We start from the raw sequence: 20374 nt of genomic DNA on the forward strand, positions 1-20374 counted from the left end.
GGGAGGCCTCACCAGCCCCAACACTGACAGGTCGTGGCTGTCATGATGTCTTTAAATTTAGACCAACACCCCACACACAAACACGCAGCCACCCACGCGTCCCCAGGAATAAATCTGCTGGGGTGGGAGGGAGGAAGGCTGTCTCCTCACGTCCTGGGAGCAGGAGGGAGGCAGGGCAGCTGGCTGCGTGCTCGGGGCTGCTGCAGTCAGGCCTCTGCAGACGGGGAAGCTCAGAGATGCTCCCCTCCTCCCTGCCCAGAGCACTGGACAGGGAGTCAGGACACTCAGATTCTCAGCCCACGGGCTCACAGGCAAGGCTAGTACAATGAGGGAGTGACCTAGATGGCCGCTAAGATTCGTAGGTTTGAATCCTGACGCCCCTGTGGACAGGCTGCGTGCCCTGGGGGAGATGCACAGCCTCTCTGAGCTGTGGTTTGCTTGTCTGTAAATGAAGTGCTTGTGGGGTCCATTTCGTCACAGCGGGATCTGTGTGGTCCCACAGGATGCTGCACTTCATCTAACGCTCTGCCGTCACCATCTTGAAATGCTTAATAATTTTGAACGAGAGGCACTGCATTTTCATTTTGCACCAGGCCCTGCAAATTATGTAGCTGTCCTGGGTGGTTGCGAAGGTTGAAGGGGGCTCCCGCCTGTGAACGCCCCACCCCCTGCAGGCCACCCCGCGGAGACTCAAGCCTGGCCTCTCACTTCCCTTCCTCTCCCGACTCCACCTTTCAAGCTCATTCTATGTCTGTGTGGCCCAGGGCAAGTGGATTAACCTCTCTGTGCCTCCATTTTCTCCTCTGTTAAACACAAAAACACAAACTACCTTAAAATTTCTTTAGGCTCCTACTCACTGCCCTGCTATTCTATCGACGATTCACCCATTCATTCATTCATTGATTCAACAAACATTCATTGAGTGCCAACCACCTGTCGAGCCAGGTTTGCCCCACGAGCCTGGCCTGAACCAGGCCATCTATCCATGGGGAGAGTTCGTCCTGCGCAAACTTCACAAATGCATCATCTCTGGGGAAAAGACCTCTGCTCTGATCCACAGGAGCCCAGTGCTCTCCCCTAACCCCAATGTAGGGGTGCAGCATGCTTTTATTTTTCATCAACAAACATTTATTGAGTACCTGTTGTATGCCAGGTGCTGTAGATACACTCCTGAAGATGTGGCCTCTGCCATCTAGAAGATGACAATCTTATTTTTTAGCTTTTAAAATCTTGGGGTCCGTGTTGGTCTCAAGCACTAACCATGAGAGTTTCACTTGCTGAGCTTCCAGACCTTGAAATGCATAATTTCTGAGGTTCACAATGACTGTGTAAGGTAGGTGCTATTCTCCCCCTTATACAGATGAGAAACTGAGGTTCAGAGAGGTTGAGGGACTTGCTCATGGTCACACAGCTCACAAGTGGCAGAGCTGAGATTTCACCCCAAGACTGGAGGGCTCTGAAGGGCTTTTGGTGACATCACTGCCTCTTGTACGGAAGTTTATCTCCCCAGAGGGAGTATGCACTCCTCGAGGCTGAGTCTTCCCCTCTGGGGCTGACTCATAGCCTGGCACCTTCCAGCAAGTCCTGGTTGTTGAGCATCTGGAGCACACCATTCCTGAAGGAATCTCAAGTGCAAATGCCAGCCCCGCCAGACAAGGAGAGGCCTTTTCTGTGCTACTCACAGCAAGTTGGTCCCTGAAGTCTCCTGAATCAGAAAGGAAGATATTCACGGCCAGAGAAAGCCACTGGCCATGAGCCCCCTGGGGCTAAAGCTTTGGATCCCGTGTGGGATCCGATGTGGCGTTTTGATCCCATGCAGTTAGGCAACCCAGTGCTTCCATGTGGCCCTCCGAGAGGGGACCCAGCAGGGGTTCTCAAACTGGAGCGTGCTTGGGAATCCTCTGGAGGGTGTGGGCCCTGCCCCAGGGTTCCTGACTCAGCAGGTCCAGGGTGGGGCCTGACAATGTGCGTTTCTAACACGCTCCCAGGTGAGGCTGCTGCTGCTGGTCCAGGGGCCGGACTCTAAAACCTTCCTTTCGAGGGATTCAGAGCAGCCCCGGTGGGAGAGATTGCAGGAGGCTGGGAGAAATCAGGGTTTGATCCTCTGGGAGGGGGTGCAGCCTCTGGGGACAAACAGCCCCGATTTAAACCCCAGCCCCACCACTGGGATCCCCCAGACAAGGGGTCCATCGAGGAGCCTTTCTGAGCCTCAGTTTCCACATGTGTAAGTGGATGGTGACTCCCTCCGAGGTTGTTGTGAGGATTAAGTGAGCGTCACTTTATCGCAATATCCGAGAGCATCTTTCTGTGCTCTTCTGGGCTTTATTGTGTTCCCCCAAATTCATGTGTTGAAGTCCTAACCCCTAGGACCTCAGAAGCTGACCTTATTTTGGGAGAGGGTCTTTAAAGAGGTGATCAAGTTAAAACGAGGTCCTTGGGGGCCCTAGTCCAACAGACTAGCATCCTTAGAAGAAGAACTCTGGGCAGAGGCAGGTGCAGGGGTGAGAAGAGTGAAGGGCGGCCAAGGAGAGAGGCCGGGCTGGGTCCTCGGAGCCCTCGGACGGAGCCGACCCTCCCGACGCTTAATTTTGGACTTCCAGCATCCGGAACCGTGAGGTAACAAATTTCTGTTGTTTCAACCACTCAGAGTGGCCCTTCATTATGGCGGCCCTAAGCCACTGATGCACAGGTGCTCCGTGGAACACCTCGGATATTTTTTCTTTTTTTCAGTGGGAGAAGCCACCTTCGGTCTGGTGAAAATGCAGCCATCTGAAGTGCGCGGTCGATGGAATCTTACATATGTCCACACTCACGTGACCCCACCCAGATCAAGACATGGAACATCCCCTTCACCCTTAGCGGCTCCCTCGTGCTCCCCGAGCTAATGCCCCCTCCAGCGGCTGTCACCCGTCTATCTTCTGTCCCACAGATCAGTTTTGCGTATTCCTGAGCCTCATACATGGCTGGACAATGCTGAACAGAAGAAGCCAGCCTTTTACATTTAAACTCACTTAACCCTCATAAACCACCCCCCCCCCCCCCGGAAAGGCACTATGAATATGTCCATTGTACAGATAAGGAGTAAGAGGCCCAGAGAGGTTCAGTAACTTGCCCAAGGTCACACAGCAAAGGTGTAGGTGTCAGAGCCAGGATTTGAACCTGGGTAGTTTGATTCTACTCACTGTACTTACTGCTTTTATAACACACAGTAAGTGCCCATTAAATAAAAACACAGTGACTTCTACCAACCCAGGTACACTAGAGTATATACACACTGTATGGTATTACCAGTGGTAAATACTAACACTGTCCCCCTTTTAGAGTGGAGGAAACTGAGGCTCAGAGAAGATGAGACCTGCATCGAAGGTCACAGGGCTAGCGGGCAGCAGAGCTGGGATGGAGTGTGGCTGCTTGCAGAGTTCACGCTCTTAGCCACTGACTGTGCCTCCTCCCGCCAGCTCCTGCTAAGTGGCGGCACCAGGCCTGAGGCCTCCACTGTCCGTGCTCTCATTAAAACCACAGCGAGGGACCACCTCACACCCACCAGGAGGGCTCGACTACACACCCCAGCAAAACCAAGTGCCGGAGAGGATGCAGAGTGACCGCAACTCCCGTCCGTCGGCGACAAGAAAGCAACAGGGTGTCCAGCCACTGGAAAGAGGGTTGACAGTTTCTTTTAAAATTAAACATCCACTTACCATATGACCCAGCAATCCTACTCTTAGGTGTTTTTACCAAGGGAAGAGGGAACCCACTCTCACACAAAACCCGCACGCAATTGTTTATGGCAGCTTTATGCGTAATTTCCAAAAACGAAACCACCCAAATGTCCCTGAGGGACGAATGGACACACTGTGGTGCATCCGTGCAATGGAGTACTACTCAGCCACGAAAAGGGACGGACTACTGAGATACACAGGAGCACTGGTGAATCTCGGAGGCGTTGTGCTAAGTGAACGAAGTCAGACTCCAAAGGCTACATGGTTCCATGTATATGACATTCTGGAAAAGGCCAAAGGACAACAGATTGGTGGTCGCCAGGGGCTAGGATGGGGGCAGGGCCTGACTGCAAAGGGGCTTCCAGGAATTTTAAGGGCGATGGAACTGTCGTATGTCTTGATTCTGGTGATGGTTACGTGGCTGAATGCACTTGTTAAAACCTGCAGAACTAAACCACGGTGGGTGAATTTGACTGTAGGTAAATTATACTCAATAAAGAACATTTAAAAAAACTCCAACTCACCGTGCTTTTTCCCCGCTCTGCTGGCTGAGCCCGGAGGAAGGGATGCTTCTGAGAGAATCAACACCTGCTCCCTTCCTATCCCGGGCCCCTGGGACGCTCACCTGGAGGGGAAAGATGGCTCAGCCGGGGCAGGGACAGCTCCCAGGAGCACCTGGGTTCCCACGCGACCCTCATCTCACGGCTGCTCGGCTCCAAGCGCAGGAAGAGTCAGGGTTATTTTTGCTCTGAGAAGCACAAGCCACAGGGTACTTTCTCCGCAGGCAGCCGCTCCCCCCCGCTGTGTTTACATAAAAACACATTTGCACAAGGTTTTGTTTTATGCCTGCCTCAGCCGCCCAGATTCTATTAAACACGAGGAGGCCTGATTATCTGGCTGGAAGCAGCTGACGGGAGAGGGCAGGCTGAAGGAGGGTGGCGCACACTGTGTTCCCTCCTAGTCCAGTGGAGCCCTGGGGTCTCTGGGAGGAGGTGACAAAAGCGTTTACCATGCTTACTTGTGCACACACTAGCATTTCTCAGCCTTTGTCTGACCGACCTTTTGCGCTGGACGTTTCGTGGTTGGGGGGGGGCCATCCTGTGCATGGTAGGGTGTTTAGAAGCATCCTTGGCTTCTGCCTACCAGCGCCCCTCCACCAGTCGTGACAATCAAAACTGTCTCTAGCTGTTGCTAAATGTCTCCTGGGGGCCAAAATCGGCCCTGGTTAAGAACCACTGGTGCGCACACAAAGAGACGCATTTGCAGGCTCAGCTCAGCATCCCTCTGCCTTGCAAGACCCACTTAAAGAGAGGGCTGACTCCATCTTCTTGTAGCCCCAGCTCTTCCCACAGTGCCTGCACGTTCACACTTTAGAGGGTCAAAGACGTTCTGTGGGATGAGCTAAGCCATGGCAGCAGAGCAACGCCGGTGGTCACTAGCTGCCTAGGTTCAGAGGCCATTGCCCAGAATCAGACTCTGGCCACCATGCGTGGATTTGAATCATGTGCCAGGCTGTTCCCACATCACCTCACTCAGCCCCGGGATCAGGGTCCATGACTGTCCCATTTTACAGGCGAGGAAACTGGGGCATTCAGCCAGGGGGTGGCAGAGCTGGGACTTGAGCCTAGAAATGTCTGTTGCCAGGGCCCAGTCTCTTAATTGTCACACCCTGCTTAAGGCAGCTGCAGCCTTAGACTTTTTTCAGGACAAGATGGGGAATAAATAGCAACAAAGATTCTCTCCTTAACCAAACTCCACTCGGGCTCCCCTGAACTCCACTTGGAGTGGGCGTCTCCGCCTTGTCCAATTTTAGCAAGAATCTCACTAAGTCCGTTTCAGAGAACCGCTGTCCTCCATATCTGATCACCCTCGATTTCTAACCCGCTCCTCAACCTCCATCATCCCCCAGGTGACGTGTGATCACCTGGCTTGGCTTCAGCTCGAGTCCCGTTAGGTCGGGGTAGCCAGAATCGCCCGCATCCCTGATGTTTCCTTTTAATAATTTTCCATCCCTTGACCCCTCCCCCCATTTTTTGGCTATAAATCCCCAGCTGCAAATGCTGGACTCAGAGCGGGGCTGGCTCTCTCCTGACGTCTCTTTTCCCCTATTGCAATAGTCCTGAATAAAATCTGTTCTTATCACTTTAGCTACCACCCAGCTCTGATTTTTCTTTAACAATAGATCCAGACACATGTGTCTACACACGCGGGGAGGGAATGCGGTCGAAAAGCAGAGCACCCGCCAGGATTAATTACGGTAAAGAGTGTGGACTTTGGTGCAAGATAGACCAGCATCCGAATTCCACTTGGCCACTTACCAGCTCTGTGAACTCGGGCAAGTGAGTGGGGCTTGATTTTGTCATCTGTAAAATGGGGACAATGAAAATAATTCAGCACGGGAGTTTTGTAGAGATTAAAGGAGAAAATGCTGTAAAGTGCTTACTGGAGCCTGGAAAATAGCCCACGCTCAAAAAATACTGGTTGGGTGGATGCATACAACAGGTTTTGGGGGGGAATGGCCACAGCTAAGGTGGAAGCCAGAGGGAGAGGTGAGTTTACGTCAAATCACCAGCAAGGCCAGGGTGTTTGAGTCCCAGACAGTCCCCACCTCACACACGCGCACACGCACACGCGTGCACAGACACACACACACAGTGAGCCAAGAGCTGGCTATGCCTCAATGGTCTCCTGCCCTCTGATTGGACCTGAGAAAAGCCCACCATGCATGCTGACCACGGGCAGCCTGCCAGGTCGGGTAAGAGGCCCGCTCAGGCCCCTCTATGTGGGCGTCAGAAGGCTGCTGACTCCCCAGGAACCGCAGAGCCTAATTCAGCATCCCTCGACCCCTTCTCAACGGACACGCTGAACACTGGCAACATTCATCTGACCTCAGCAGAAACTGCCCCTGTGGGAACCCCCGAGAGGCACCGCTGTCCCTCCAGGCCTGACCGCGGGACAGGAAAAAGGGGGTGCCTCGGGGCCATCAGCCATAGAAGGTTCCACTTCGTGTTAATTCAAGAGCATCACAGCTCCTGCTGAGCAGCTGAAGAACTCTCTGGAGCCTCTTTTCAACTGAAAACAATAATTTGCCAGAGCTCACAATGCAAGGAGCAGACGGGATGGCACAGTTGAGCCACAGCCTGCCGTTCTCATAGCCCAGAGCCTGCGGGGCCGCTGGGAGGCTCAGCAGCTGCTACGGGCTGGCGGGAGGGTCTGGGGACAGGAGGAGGGCACAGCCCAACAGCTCCCTGGGACAAGCGGGGGCTTTCTCAGGGAAGGGGCGGCAAGCGTGTCATGCCTAGTGTATTTTTTCACAGGGCTGCCATAACAAATGACCAAAACTGCGGGGCTTAAGACAACAGCAACTTATCTTCTCACAGTTCTGGAGGCCAGAAGTCTAAAATCAAGGTATTGTTATTTCGACATGAAACAAATATAAGAATTATTATTAATGGGATATTTTGTATGCCTTTTTTCATATCAAGACTTCAAAATCTGGTGTGCATTTCACACTTACAACACACATCAAGTCAGACTAGCCATGTTTGAAGCGCTCAGTAGCCACACGTGCCTGGCAGCCATCGCCATGGATGCTATAGCTCGGGAGAGCTGACATCTGTCTGCGGATTTGCAGAGCTGGAAACAGTATCCGGATTCTTCTGCCTCCAAATCCAGAGGCATCACTGCTGCTCCGTGGCCTCCTTACGTGGGAGGGGAGGAGCTGGACCACATGTGTCTCTGGCATCCACACTAGTTCAGGTACCACGTGACTCATTCCATGTGCCCAGAGCTCCAGCCTCTTCCTGCCTCCCTCAATCCCCACCCCCAGCTCTGTGGGCAGCTCGAGGCCACCCAGCTGGGGGCCCTGCTGGGGGCTGACTGAGCCCAGCTTGCTCTGGAGCCGATCTGGGCTCATGTGGACCTCGGAGCCCAGCCCCAGCCCGGGCACCCCATGGATCAGAATCAGCCCTGTAGAGACAACTAAAACAGCTTCTGTAAGCCACCGAGACTGACAGTCCATGCCTGGCTTTGAACCCCAGCTCCGCCGTTCCTAGCTGGGAGAACCCGCCTACCATTATGAAAAATTGGAGTCATCATAATACTTCCTCTTTACAGAGTTAACAGGAGGATTGAATGAGCAACTGTAAGAATCACTTCTCTCTCTTGAACACTTAGGTCGACCACTGACTGAGTATGTCACAGAGAAGTGCTATTTTATCCTTACCTTGCGGATAGGGAACCTGAGGCTCTGAGAGAGGAAATAACTTGCCCAGCATCACACAGCTAGCAAGCAATGGATCCAACGATAATAGACCCTTTCTCATAGGGTGGTTGTGAGGATTAAATAAATTAGTACCTTAAATTAAAGCACTTAGAAGAGTGCTGGGCACATAGTTCGTGCTCAGTAGTTTTGTGCTGTCATCATCATCATCATCACCATCATCATGAACATTGACGTTTACAGCATCATCAGCATCATCACCATCATCATCAACGCTAATATTTACAGCATCATCAGCATCATCATCATCATCACAGTCATCATCATCATGGTCATCATTGTCATCAACATAGTCATCATCATCATGATCATCATCACCATCATCATTGCCATCATCATCACGGTCATCCTCAATGTGGCCATTTACATCATCATCATCATCATCGCCGTTGTTGTCATTATCATTATCTTTGTCATCATTGTCACTCATGTTATCACTGTCATCCTCATCCTCATCCTCAGCTTCTCCCTCCCCAGGTGTGTTGTGAGCACAAAGCACCGTGCTGGGCAGTCGCCAAGCCTACCTTGAGCAAGTTTCTTAACTAGGCTAAGCACTAATAAATTGTCTTAAATCCAACCAGTAACACATAAAATAAAGGCAAGGCTGAAAGATGACTCTTGTTTGGAAGACACACACACACACCCACACACACACACCCCCCTACATCCAGGACATTTTCTTTGGCCAAAGAACACTGCCAGCACACAGCTTCGAGAATGCCTTTGGGGAGGGAAAAAGAAGTCCCCTACCACGGGTCCCACGGAGTTTGTTTTCTCCTTCCTGGTCCAAGAAGGCGCAGGGAGCACAGCCTCCATCTTTGACTTCTTAGCCACCTATGGGGGACATGCCAAGTGAAATAAGCTCCCTCAGGTCTTTCACGGGCTGCCCAAACAGACGGGGCCTTGTTTGGGGCATTTTATTTATTTCTTGTTAGCGCCACTGCCAACCAAGTTCATGGAGAGTCACTGCAGGTCAAGCTCTGGGGAGAACCAAAGACTCCCTCTCTGGCCGCCTTTGCTCTCACCCGTGGGGGCAGCCTCTTGATGACTTCTTCACTCCTCCACCCCTGACTCTGCAGAACTTACCAGCCCAGTGTCTAGTCTGCCCTCCGCCCCACACGCTGCTCTTCTAATGAACTCTTTAAGGCCAGGCACACCAGGGTGATAATGGATTTTTGTGCAGATATTTGCATGTTATCAGCATCTTCCTGAACTTCAAGGCTCCCGATGGGTGGAAACTAGAGAGAGTAGAGAATGGAATTTCAAAGAAAGGAAGCAATTTTAGCACCACTCAGTACAGGAAGCCTCCCACTCCTGGGTCACACTGGGCTTTCCACCTTGACATTTCTGGGGAGACCTGTCGACAAATCTAACTGTGCAACTCTGGGCTCTCAACAGACCTAGAGGAAATCCCTGGAACATGATGAACCGGGACATTTATTCAACAAATTTTATTGAGCATCTGCTATTTGCCAGGTGCTAGATCATGAGGTAGACGAAAGGACGATATAAAAACCCAATGCCACATATCTTACACAACTAGAGAGTAAAAGCCTGGTTTCACTAGCTTGATATTCTACCTGGATTTCCGAAACATCACGACTGAGCTCAGCCCAGTGTTAAATGCATACAAAAATTATCCAGTGTGATTACTACAAAACCCCACGAGAGAGGTACTGCTCACATTATCCCCATTTTATAGACAAGAAAACTGAGGCACAGTGAAGGTGAGAAACTTGCCCCACGCTATTCATTGAGAAACTGGGAGAATTGGGACTAGAACCCAGGAACCTAAGGCTATAGAAGCACCTGGAAGTGCATCCCACTCAGTCTTGGGGTGAGAAGTCGGGCTGTGACCTGAGGGAGGCATAGGGGGTGCCTAGGGAAGGAGGTGGGGGCAGGAGGAAAGGACGCTTGGGGGAGACAGTGGCCTGGAGAGGGTAAGTGACTTGGTTGAGGGCTCCAGGTAGAAAGTGGCTGAGTGTGATCAGGACCCAGGACTTCTGCCTCCAGTCCCATGTTTCTGCTCCTTTTTCATGCCCTTGACCTTGTGAGCCCTGCTCTCTAACCAGCTAAGCTACACCAGGGCTCAGCAGGAGCCCAAAATAGCTACGGCTTCCAGGCAAAATGAGTTGCCAAGTCAATCTTGCCCCACTCATCACTCTGACTCCAGCCTTGTTATTTTTGGGTACCACAGCACTGAGAACAAGTTGAGGCAAAGGCACTTCAATCTTGTCGCATTGCTAGTTTTCTAATGGAAAATACGTCGTTTCTTTGAGAAAGGTGTGGGGACATTGGTTGATTGAAGCCCCAGCATCCTTTTACCCCTCGCCCCCTTTTTCCAGCATCAGTACCCTGCAGAATCCACATCTCCTCCAGCCAGGGTGGTCTGAGTAGGGTTGACCCCACACTCAGTTCCAAAAGTAGGTCCTGACTGGCCTAAGCCAATCAGCATAGCCCACCTCCCTCCCCGACCACAGCGATTGGTTCAGGAACAGACAGATAATCTAATCAGAACCAATGAGACTGGCTGGGGAGAGACATGTTCTGGTTTCTTATGGATTGGGGCATCTAGAAGAAGTGAGCTTGGGTTCCTGGGGACACCTTGCTACTCTCAGGGTAGCCAAAGACTAGGGAAAGGTAGAGATGCAGAGAAACTAAGATCTGATGGTCTTTGAGCCTGGATCAAGCCATATCCGAAGCAAGATATTTGTAGATTTTGATGTCTATGAGCCAAAATAAATTATTCTTTTGAGAAAGCCCATTTGAGTTGTGTTTTTGCCACTTTCAGCATAAAAAAACTTGACCTGCGTCAGAGCTGTTTCAAGATTCCCACCCAGGCTTGTGAACACCCATGCGGCTCTGAGGAAGCAGAAATCTGGGGTGGAATTGAAGCTGGGGGCAGGGGGGATTTGTGTGACAAAGATTTGGGATGATCATGTGTCCAAGAGGTGGAATCAGCTCTGCAGAGAATTGAAATGCAGCCCTTGGCTTCCTCAGGAAAGAATAACTATAATAACGGGTTTTCTCTATTAAATATCCGGTTGTTGTGTTTTGTGCATTATCGCATCCATTCTTTCTCACCACCCGAGGAGGTGGGGGTGAATATTCATTCCCCATTTACCGATGAGCAAACTGAGACCCACAGGGAACTGGCACACCGAAGTGAGTAGGCAGAGGAACTGGGCCTGGAACGCAGGTAGGTCTGACAGGGAGACCCCTGCCCCTAACTCCTCGCCACCTCCCTGACAGCAGGTGCACTGGGGAGGTCCCCTTTACCCTCTGGGGGATGGGGTTTAATGTCTGTGCCCGCGAGCAAATGACAGCATATGTGAATTTCGCCAGGACCATTTTCTCCACTTAACCTTGGCAGGATCCCAAGAGCAATAAACGCTCCCCCAGAATGGCTGCGGATTTTGCCGAAGCAAACAAGATGCCTTTGCGTAAAAGTAGGAGCCTGCACAGAATCACAAGGCAGGCATGTCCTGGGTGTTCGTTTCCTCTGCTGGCTGCAAGATTCACGAGCAGTCACCGTCAGGATCATAGGAAGCCCAGAGTCATCGAATGGGCACCTCACAGGCCTCTGAAGCAAGGGTTATGATGATCCCATTGCACAAACGAGACAGCTGAGGCTCCGAGAGGTGAGGTCACTGAGCCACTATCACAGAGCTAATGCAACATTATAGAGCTAGGACAATATTATAGAGCTAATCTGCCTCAGACCAGGAGAGCTGGTTCAGTGTTTCTCAAAGTGTAGAACCGGCCTTGCAGGAGAGAAGATTCCAGCACTAGACAGCATTCGATCACAAAGTGAGAAAGCTATTCCCTTTTCATTTTCCTTTTTTTTTTTTTTTTTTGAGGAAGATTAGCCCTGAGCTAACATCTGCCAATCCTCTTCTTTTTGCTGAGGAAGACTGGCCCTGAGCTAACATCCACGCCCATCTTCCTCTACTTTATATGTGGGACGCCACCACAGCATGGCTTGCCAAGTGGTGCCATGTCTGCACCCGGGATCTGAACTGGTGAACCCCAGGCCGCCGAGAAGCGGAACGTGTCAACTTAACCGCTGCACCATCATTTTCCTTCAATCCCTCTGAGTACATCAAGACGAAAGTCTCGGTTTGGTGTCAGTAGATCTTTAACACCTCCCTAACGCTCGCCAATCTGCTTTTACGACAGAGGGAGGCCCCAGGCCACCAGCAGTGTCCGGTTAGAATTGATCAACCTCATTTGTTTTTGTAATGTTTATAGTGATGATTGTCTACTTAGGAAAAGTTGTATTGATTTCATATGTGTAGGTAAGTTAACTTCTTAAGTAGTTTTCAGTCAAAAAATCAGTCAATTCAAAGAAAAAGAAGTAAATGTGCCCCAAATCACGAAGGTGGTGTGCTGACGAGTTAAGTTTGGGAGACGTCTCCAACCACACTCAGCCAAATCCGAAACTTCTGCCCCAGCAACTCAGGAAATGGGGGGCCCAACATAGAAAGAACGAGCCAAGTGAAAAGGAGAGTGGCCCCCTTCTCTCTCCATCCTCTCCTATCCCAGCTGCCAGGCCCAGTGATGCTCTCCTGGGCTGGGGTGTGAGGGACCCTCGGGCCTCCCTGTCTCACGGTCCTGGTTACCAGCACAGCGTGGAGAAAGAGGGTGGCTCTTTTGAAGAGAAAGCTGATGTGGTGAGGGAAGGCGCTCCTGAGGTTAGTGAGCTCCAGGCCGCAGGACCGGCAGGGTCTACTGAAGCTAAGCATCCACCAACCCCAGGACCCTGCAACTCACTCCCAGGTGTACACCTGAGAGAAATGAGTGCTTACATCTACCACAGGACTTGCGTAAGGATGTTCTTAGCAGCTCTGTTCCTTATGACCCAAGCTGGAGAAACAACCCACACATCCTGCGACAGGAGAGTGGATGAAAATGGGACAAAAAGGAAGAGAACTGCTGATCACGCAACAACGTGGGTAAGTCTCACAGACACAACATGGAGCGAAGGAAGCAGAGACGAGAGAAAAGACACTGCGTGATGCCGTTTATGTGAAGTTCGAGGGCGGGCAAACTAATCTTTGGTGACAAAAATCAGAACAGTGGGTTACCTCTGAGGGTATCAATTAGGCGGGCGAGCGAAGGAACTTTCTGGGGTGATGAGAATGTTCAAGATCTTGACCTTGGTGATGGTTATGCGGTTCTCTACATTTGTAAAAATGTATTGATATTTTACTTTACTGTATGCAAGTTGTACCTCAATAAAAAGGTTTTCCCCAAAGATTTGAGATTTAACAATACTATAAATAAATGAAAGACTGTTAGGTCTAACGGCAACGTGGACCACTCCCTCCCTGGGCCCTGGGCTGTGCAGAAAACTGTAACCACACTGGGTTGTCACACAGGCCAGCATTAATGTCACCGTGCATCCTTCATTCATTCCTTCAACACCACTGAGAAATCACTCCTTCATTCCTGACCTCTCAAGACATGCTTTATCCTTCTAGAGTTTTTTCTTTATTTTTTTCTCTATGCTCGGTGTATTAATTTCCTATTGCTGCATTAACAAATTACCACAGAGGCTTAAAACAACATGAATTTACGCTATCACAGTTCTGGCGGTCGGGAGTCTAAAATCAAGCGCTCAGCAGGGCTGGTTCCCCTGGAGGTTCCAGGAGAGAATGAATTCCCTTGCTTTCTCAGCTTCTAGAAGCCGCCTGCATTCCTAGGCTTCCTCGCATCACACCACGTCTCGCATCTGTGGTCACATCGCCTTCTCTGACCCCGACTCTCCTGCCTTCCTTTTTATAGGGACCCTTGGGATGACACTGGGCCCATCCAGATAATCTTTCTTACTCAAGAGCCTTAATATAATCGCATCCGCAAAGTCCCTTTGACTGTATCAGGAAGTGTATTGGCGGGTACAAGGGAACATCAACGTGGACGTGTTTGGGAGGAGGCGTTCTTCAGCCACCCACATTTCGAAAGAAGAGCAGCAGAAACTTTTAAAGATTTTGGAATCAGGTCAGACCCACCTGGGTTCAGACACCTGTCCTACCACTTACTACAGTGCTTCATGTCCTTGGGGGCGTCACTCAGCTCCTCTGGGAGTCTCTATTTCCCCACCTACGCAACGGGGTGTCCCTGCACCGCCTCTGGTTGCTGGGAGGAGAAGGGGCAGCGACGTGTCGGCAGTTACTGTGGAGCCTGGCATGCCGGAAGGGCTGGGGGAACAGCCTGTGCATTCAGCGATGTTCAATGAACGAATGATATTGATGGAAAAAGACACTTATGAAGAACTGGGCACTTGATACCCAGTCTGTCTGACTCCAGAATCCAGACACGTTCCTGAAGAGAAGGGGAAGGGCTGGCCCCAGGCCCTCCTGAAGGCGGATGGAATGTGTTCTTCAGGGTGCTGGGAGGGGGTCTGAGCCACATTCCCACCCCCAGCAGGGAATACACATCTTAGCTCTTCTGGTGGCTGCCTGTTGTTCATGAGATATGGAATTTCCTTGGCACTTTTGGGGGAAACAGATGCCGAGAAGTGGAACAAAACAGCTTTTTTTTGGTTTCTTTTCCCAAAAAGCAGAACTTGGCTCATATATGTGCAGGGCACGTGGATAAAGTTGGAATGAGAAAGCTTTGCAAGCCCTGGGGACCAAGGATGTTACTTTCATCTGAGTGTGAAGTGGCTTGGAGGCGTTGAGGTCCCCCCAGCCCGTCTTCCAAGGTGCGTGCCCTCGATTACTCCATCTGTGGAGCTGAAGGGGGATTTGCGACGTTCCCCCCATCTCTCCCCCAGTGAACGGCCAGATCCAAGAGCTCAGGCGGTGACACGGGTCCACAAGGAAGATGCTGGATAAACCCAGAGGAGGAAATGAAAGCAACATGGCCAATATCATCTTCACTCCTGGAGGAGAATCTGAGACCACCAACCCCTCTGTCCTCCTTTTCTGCCCTCGCCAGAGCTCCACGTCAAGGGCAGGCCTTAACAGGGACGTCTCCCAGCTCTGACTGGCTCTTGACCCACCACGGGTCCCCAGGAATCACAGGGCAGAACACACCAGGAATCCAGGAACAGCGGGCACTATGCGATGAGCACTCACTGTGCCAGCCTCTGTGCTAAGCCCCCATTAGTTTGCTAGGGCTGCTGACCAAGGACCACAGAGTGGGTGGCTCAGACTACATAAATTTATTCTTACACAGTTCTAGAGGCTGTAAGGTCCAAGATCAAGGTGTCGCCAGGGTTGGTTCCTTCTGAGGAAGAATCCATTCTGTGCCTCTCACCTGGCTTCTGGGGTTTGTTGGCAACCTTTAGTGTTCTTTGGTGCACAGAAGCATCACCCGAGTCTCTGCCTTCATCCTCACGTGACACTCTTCCTGTGTCTGTGTCCGAATTTCCCCTTGTTCTGAGGACACCAGTCATACGGGAGAAGCGGCCCACTCTACTCGAGTGTGACTTTGTTCTAACTTAACAAATTACAACTGCGATGGCCTTATTTCCAAATCAGGTCACATTCGGAGGAACTGGGGGTTAAGATATCAACATAAGGATTTCGGGAGGACACGATTCAACCCATAACAGCTGCTAAATGCATCATGACATGCAGTTATCATGGCTCTGCAAGGTCGATTGGGATTAATATTTCCATTTTACAGATGAAGAAACTGAAGTTCAGAGAGGTGGAAAACCCACCCAAAGTCACACACAGCACATGTGCGGCGGTGGCACCGAGATTTGCACACCAACTACACAACTCCAGCCTCCATTCTCTTTACTGCACACCTGACGCCCTCGTGCCTGAGCTTCAATCCGTCTTCCTGAGAACCCAGTGAGATGGGTTCTGTGATCACTACCACTCTGCAGAAGAGGAAACTGAGGCTCACAGAGGGGAGGGGACAAAGCTGAGGGTTGCACAGCTCGTCAGTGGCAGAGCTGGGATTTGGATCCAGACACCTGCCTCCCAAATTTGTTCTCTTGATTGTTTGACCGCTCCGCTTCTGTGAAATCCTGGGCTTATTCCATAGGATGGTACAGGATATTATATTTTATATCATATCATCCTATCTAGTGACTGAGTAGCTGGGAAAAGCTTTAAAGCAAGCTCTATCCATCCAGGACCTCAGGCTCTGAAGTGAGCTCGCAGAACAGCCCTGCCCCTTCCCCGCCCACCCCACCAGCCCCACTGCTGCAGCATCCACGCGGTTCATCTCCTCTCTGGGGCTTGAAAGAAGCTAACACTCAGCAGCCTCTGAAGGCCCGGCAGCCCTCACGCCTGGTCCAGCCAAGCCACTAAATTAACTATGAAGCTGCGGCTCTCATGTTGCCATGCCGACATCCAACATCTCCATCACGGCCCCCGGCAGAGCCTGAGCCAAGCAAACTCCCCAGGCCTCCATGCGGGAGGCCCCACAGCCAGAAATCCCCCCAAAGGTATTGGCTCTTTGGATTCGGTTTCCTGCCAGGGGAGGTTCATACTGGGAAAAAGTCAACACAGAGAAAAACAAATGATAGCAGCAGGGACCTGCCTCCCACCCCCGTGTTCCCTGGTGAGAGATGCTTCAGTGGCCACCAGGGGATCTCTGGGACAGGGAGAGACACCTCCCTCCCTCAGCAGAACCAACTGACAGTCCAAGAGGAACAGTGAGAACCCCTTACGGTCAGGTGGTCCCGAGCGGTGTGAGTAGGGTGTTCACCAACACTAGTCACTTATTCAGCAAGACAGTCTTTCATCATTCAGTGAGTGTCTGTTAAGCACCTCCTGCGCCAGGCCCTGTGTGCTGTGGATACAGAGATGAGCAAGACAGAGTCTCTGTTCCGTGGGGCTCACAACCGAGTGGCCAGAGGCAGCTGCAGGATTGTGGAACCCCAGCAGAGCCACCTTCCTCTCCGCCTTGGTGCTCTCATCTGTAAAATGGGCACAGAGGTCGTTTCTACCTCACAGAGCTGCTGTGAGGACTAAATGAGTTCATATGAGGAAGGGGCTTAGGACACAGTCTGAGACACAGAGAGCAGGATGTGTGTGTTGGCTGTTGTTATCATCAGGGCGGCGACGGGGAAGGAGAGAGGGCTAAGGAGGGCTGGCTGGAGAACGAGGTGTCAAGAGCGACGACTGAGAAGAAGATGATGTCACATTAAGAAAAGGAAACCAGATGGAGGGAACAGTGAGGGCAAGCGTTCAGACGTGAGATGGGGCTCCGGGGGTCGCAGGGACAGAGAGACTGGCGTGTGGTGAATTTCCACTTATTTTAGGGGCAACGGGGAGCCATGGAAGGTCCTTAATGATCAGATTTGTGCTTCAGGAAGAACTCTGGCTGTGAGAGACAGAGGCGGCCGATCAGGGTCACTGGAGGTGAGAGTCCAGGCATGAAAGACACAAAGAGGGCAACTGACGGGACGTTGGTTCCACAAGGGCAGGGTTGGGGACTCTCGTGTTCACTGCTGTGTCCCCAGTGCCTACAACAGTGCCGGGCACATAGTAGGCGCTCAGTAAATATTTGCGGATGAATAAACACGGAGGGCAAAAAGAGGAAGGACTTGAGGCTAACGACTTGGGCAGATGGCAGGATGTTGGTGCTGCGGCAAGGGAGGCAGAAGAGGAGATGTGGAGGACCCCCTGGGATACGACACCCCGTTTATTCTCCTGTGACACAAGCATTATTGCCACCTTTATTATTATTTTTTGTTTTATTATTTTTTTGGTCTCTCTGTGTCTCCATTCCAGAGATGGAAATGGAAACACAGAGAGACAAAGCAACTTGCCCAAGATCACACAGAACAGAAGGGGCAGACACTGGACTGTGCATCTAGCGCTCTTCTGACCACTTCTCAGCCTTGCCTGGAGGCCCTGAGCATAAGGACCATCCAGGGGCTTGTTGTAGGAGGAAGGATGGGGACGTGCTCATATCATGCCAGGTCGCTTTTCCCTGCTTAGAAACTCAGGTTTTTCTCCAAAGTAAAACCTTGCAGCCAAGTTAAAGGGCCGGCCTCCTTTCTGGCTGTGTCTCAGTGGGCGATGCTCTGGCTTTGAACCTCCCATAGTCTCACTGTGCGCCTGCAACCACCCACTCTGCTACCTACCACTCCAGGGGCCATTTAATCTCTGGGTGTCCAGTTCCCTGCCACGCTCCAGGAAGGAGGCCAGTGGGGTGAATTGCGGCATTAGCATAAATTATTGACCCAGAGCTGAGGCTGCCACTGAAGGACTCTGGGCACAACCCACACCAGGGCCCACAACCTCAGACAGCGTGTAGGTTCAGGCTGTGCAGAGAACGCAGAAGAAATCTGCCTACTGTAGGATGTTGGCTGACCCTGTTCCAGCCTCAGACAGCCCTGCGGCTGGGCGTTCGCATGGTCTCAGATGAGCCTAGCACGGGTTACAGGATAATTTTCAGAGGAATTAATTTGTGCTTCATTTCCCTGTATGTTTCTCCCTTACTCTCTGCATTTCAAGCAGGTGTCCAGGCCTGTTGGGACCTCTGGCCTCTGGGACATATTGGCAGGGCAGGAAAAAGGAACAGCCCACGGGTCAAAGGCTGTTCTGGTCGTTGCAGGAAGCCAGAGCAGGGTCGCAAACTCAAATGCCTCCAGGGGCCAAGGAAGGGAGAAGGAGCCACATGTAGGCTGCCGGTGGAAAAAGAACGGGAGAGCCCATGGCGCTCTTAGAGGCAGCGCCTGGTACTCCGCTCCAGGCCAGACTTGTCAGAGATGGCCTAGTTTTTCGAGAGATATTGGACATCTGGGTTCTTATATAAAATATTCCACTTTTTAAATCTTGGAAGCTAAATTAATTAATTAAGAAAACACAGAAAAGGCAAAACTATGGAGACAGTAAAGAGATGAGGGTTGCCTGGGGTTGGGCAGAGTAAGGATGAATAGACGGAGCACAGAGTATTTTCAGGGCTGTGAAATCGTTCTGTATGATACTGTGACAGTGCATACAAGTCATTATACATGCGTCCACACCCACAGAACGTACAACACCGGGAGTGAACGCTAATGTAAGCTATGGACCTAACAGTAATAATTATGTATCAATATCGGCTTGTCAATTGTAACAAATAACCACACTAATGCAAGATATTAATCATAGAGGGAGCTGCGGGGGCAGGGTGGGGGAACAGTTGAAAGGGTATATGGGAACTCCCTTACTTCCTGCTCAATTGTTTTGTAAGCCTAAAAATGCCCTTCCTCCCCCCAAATAAAGTCTATTTATGAAACAAACAAACCCAGCAAGCAACACTGAAGCATCTGGGGGCCTCGTTCAGTCTTACAACAGTCAATTTGCAAACTCTGTTGCAAGCCCATTGATCAGCCTGCCAAGCAGAGCCAGAGTGGGCTTGGGGAGGAGGTTGGAGGTGAGGGAGCGATTTCTCCGAGACAGGGAACAGGCCAGAGGTGGCAAGCAATTCCTGACAGTGCCAGAGGGGAGTGGGGGTTCCCCCGCTCCAAGCTTGGCCCCGAAATAGCAGAGTTTACCGACTTGGAAGAAACATGCAGGATGAGTGAATGGGGTTTGATGGTGAGCAGGTGGACAGGGGTATCTATCCATCCTGGGGTGAGGGAGCCCCAGTAACGACAGGAGCTAAGTTTCTTGCAACCCAGCAAAGACTGCAAGTCTAATTCGAATTCATTTAAAGTGATTTAAGAAAGTTGTTTCTGGTACACCTGAATTTGTGGGCTCACACAGATTCCCTGATGCCCGCCACCCACACCTGTCTGTCTCAACGGAATTCAGCCATCTGTCAAGCCAGATCCTTAAATGTGCTGGCTCCTGAAATATACAGACAGGGCTGGATTTCAACCCATTCTTAGAAAGGCTCCACCGAAATCCAGCCAAGTCATCCACTGATCCCTCTATCCAGGGTCCAGCTTACGGGGAAACTAACATCTATGCAGCTCCTACTATGTGCCAGCTGCTACACAAGTATTGTTTTAAACAATTTTAACAGCCACTATTGGTTGGACTTACTAGGTGCTGAGTGAACCTGATGGGTTAACCATGTGTGAGCGGCCCATCGCACAGAGGAGGAAACAGCTCAGAGATACCAAATGGCTCTTCCGAGGTTACCTGGTCATAAGGGGCCGAGCTGGGGGTGCAGCCAGCACATGTTCCTTCTCCTCCTCTCTGTGACGAATCGAACCACTGCCTTCATTTTCTCTCCGTCTGACAATCTATTCGCACGACACAAAGCCAATGGACAATTTTTTTGTTCACGTGGGATTTTTAGAGTTTTGGCAAGCCTTTAGGAACCATCTTAAAAACAGTTTCAAAAAATTACATGTGGACAATATTTGAACTGCACAAGATGGGTTGTTGGTGCAGAATGGTGGGGGAGGTGGGGTATGGGGGAGCCAACGCATATTTCAGAGACCCCTACAGGCCTCCTTATATGT

The 20374-nt window shown here is 51.1% G+C and overlaps 1 protein-coding gene across 4 annotated transcripts in view; it reads right to left on the minus strand.

Moving 5' to 3' along the window:
* WSCD2 (WSC domain containing 2) overlaps nt 1–20374 on the minus strand; it is a 108409-nt gene that overhangs the window by 65250 nt on the left and 22785 nt on the right. The window contains exon 1 of one of the 4 annotated variants that reach the window (XM_046639088.1): nt 9088–9210. The exons of 1 other annotated variant lie outside the window; for it this stretch is intronic. The gene's annotated coding sequence lies outside the window, so the exon portion shown is untranslated. Of the gene's footprint in view, nt 1–4243; nt 4294–4344; nt 4468–9087; nt 9211–20374 lie in introns of those variants that run through there. 2 more of the 4 variants (XM_046639086.1, XM_046639087.1) reach the window with 2 other exon arrangements.

The sequence above is a fragment of the Equus quagga genome, chromosome 15 (genome assembly GCF_021613505.1).
Source record: "Equus quagga isolate Etosha38 chromosome 15, UCLA_HA_Equagga_1.0, whole genome shotgun sequence".
In the NCBI taxonomy this organism is placed as follows: domain Eukaryota; kingdom Metazoa; phylum Chordata; class Mammalia; order Perissodactyla; family Equidae; genus Equus; species Equus quagga.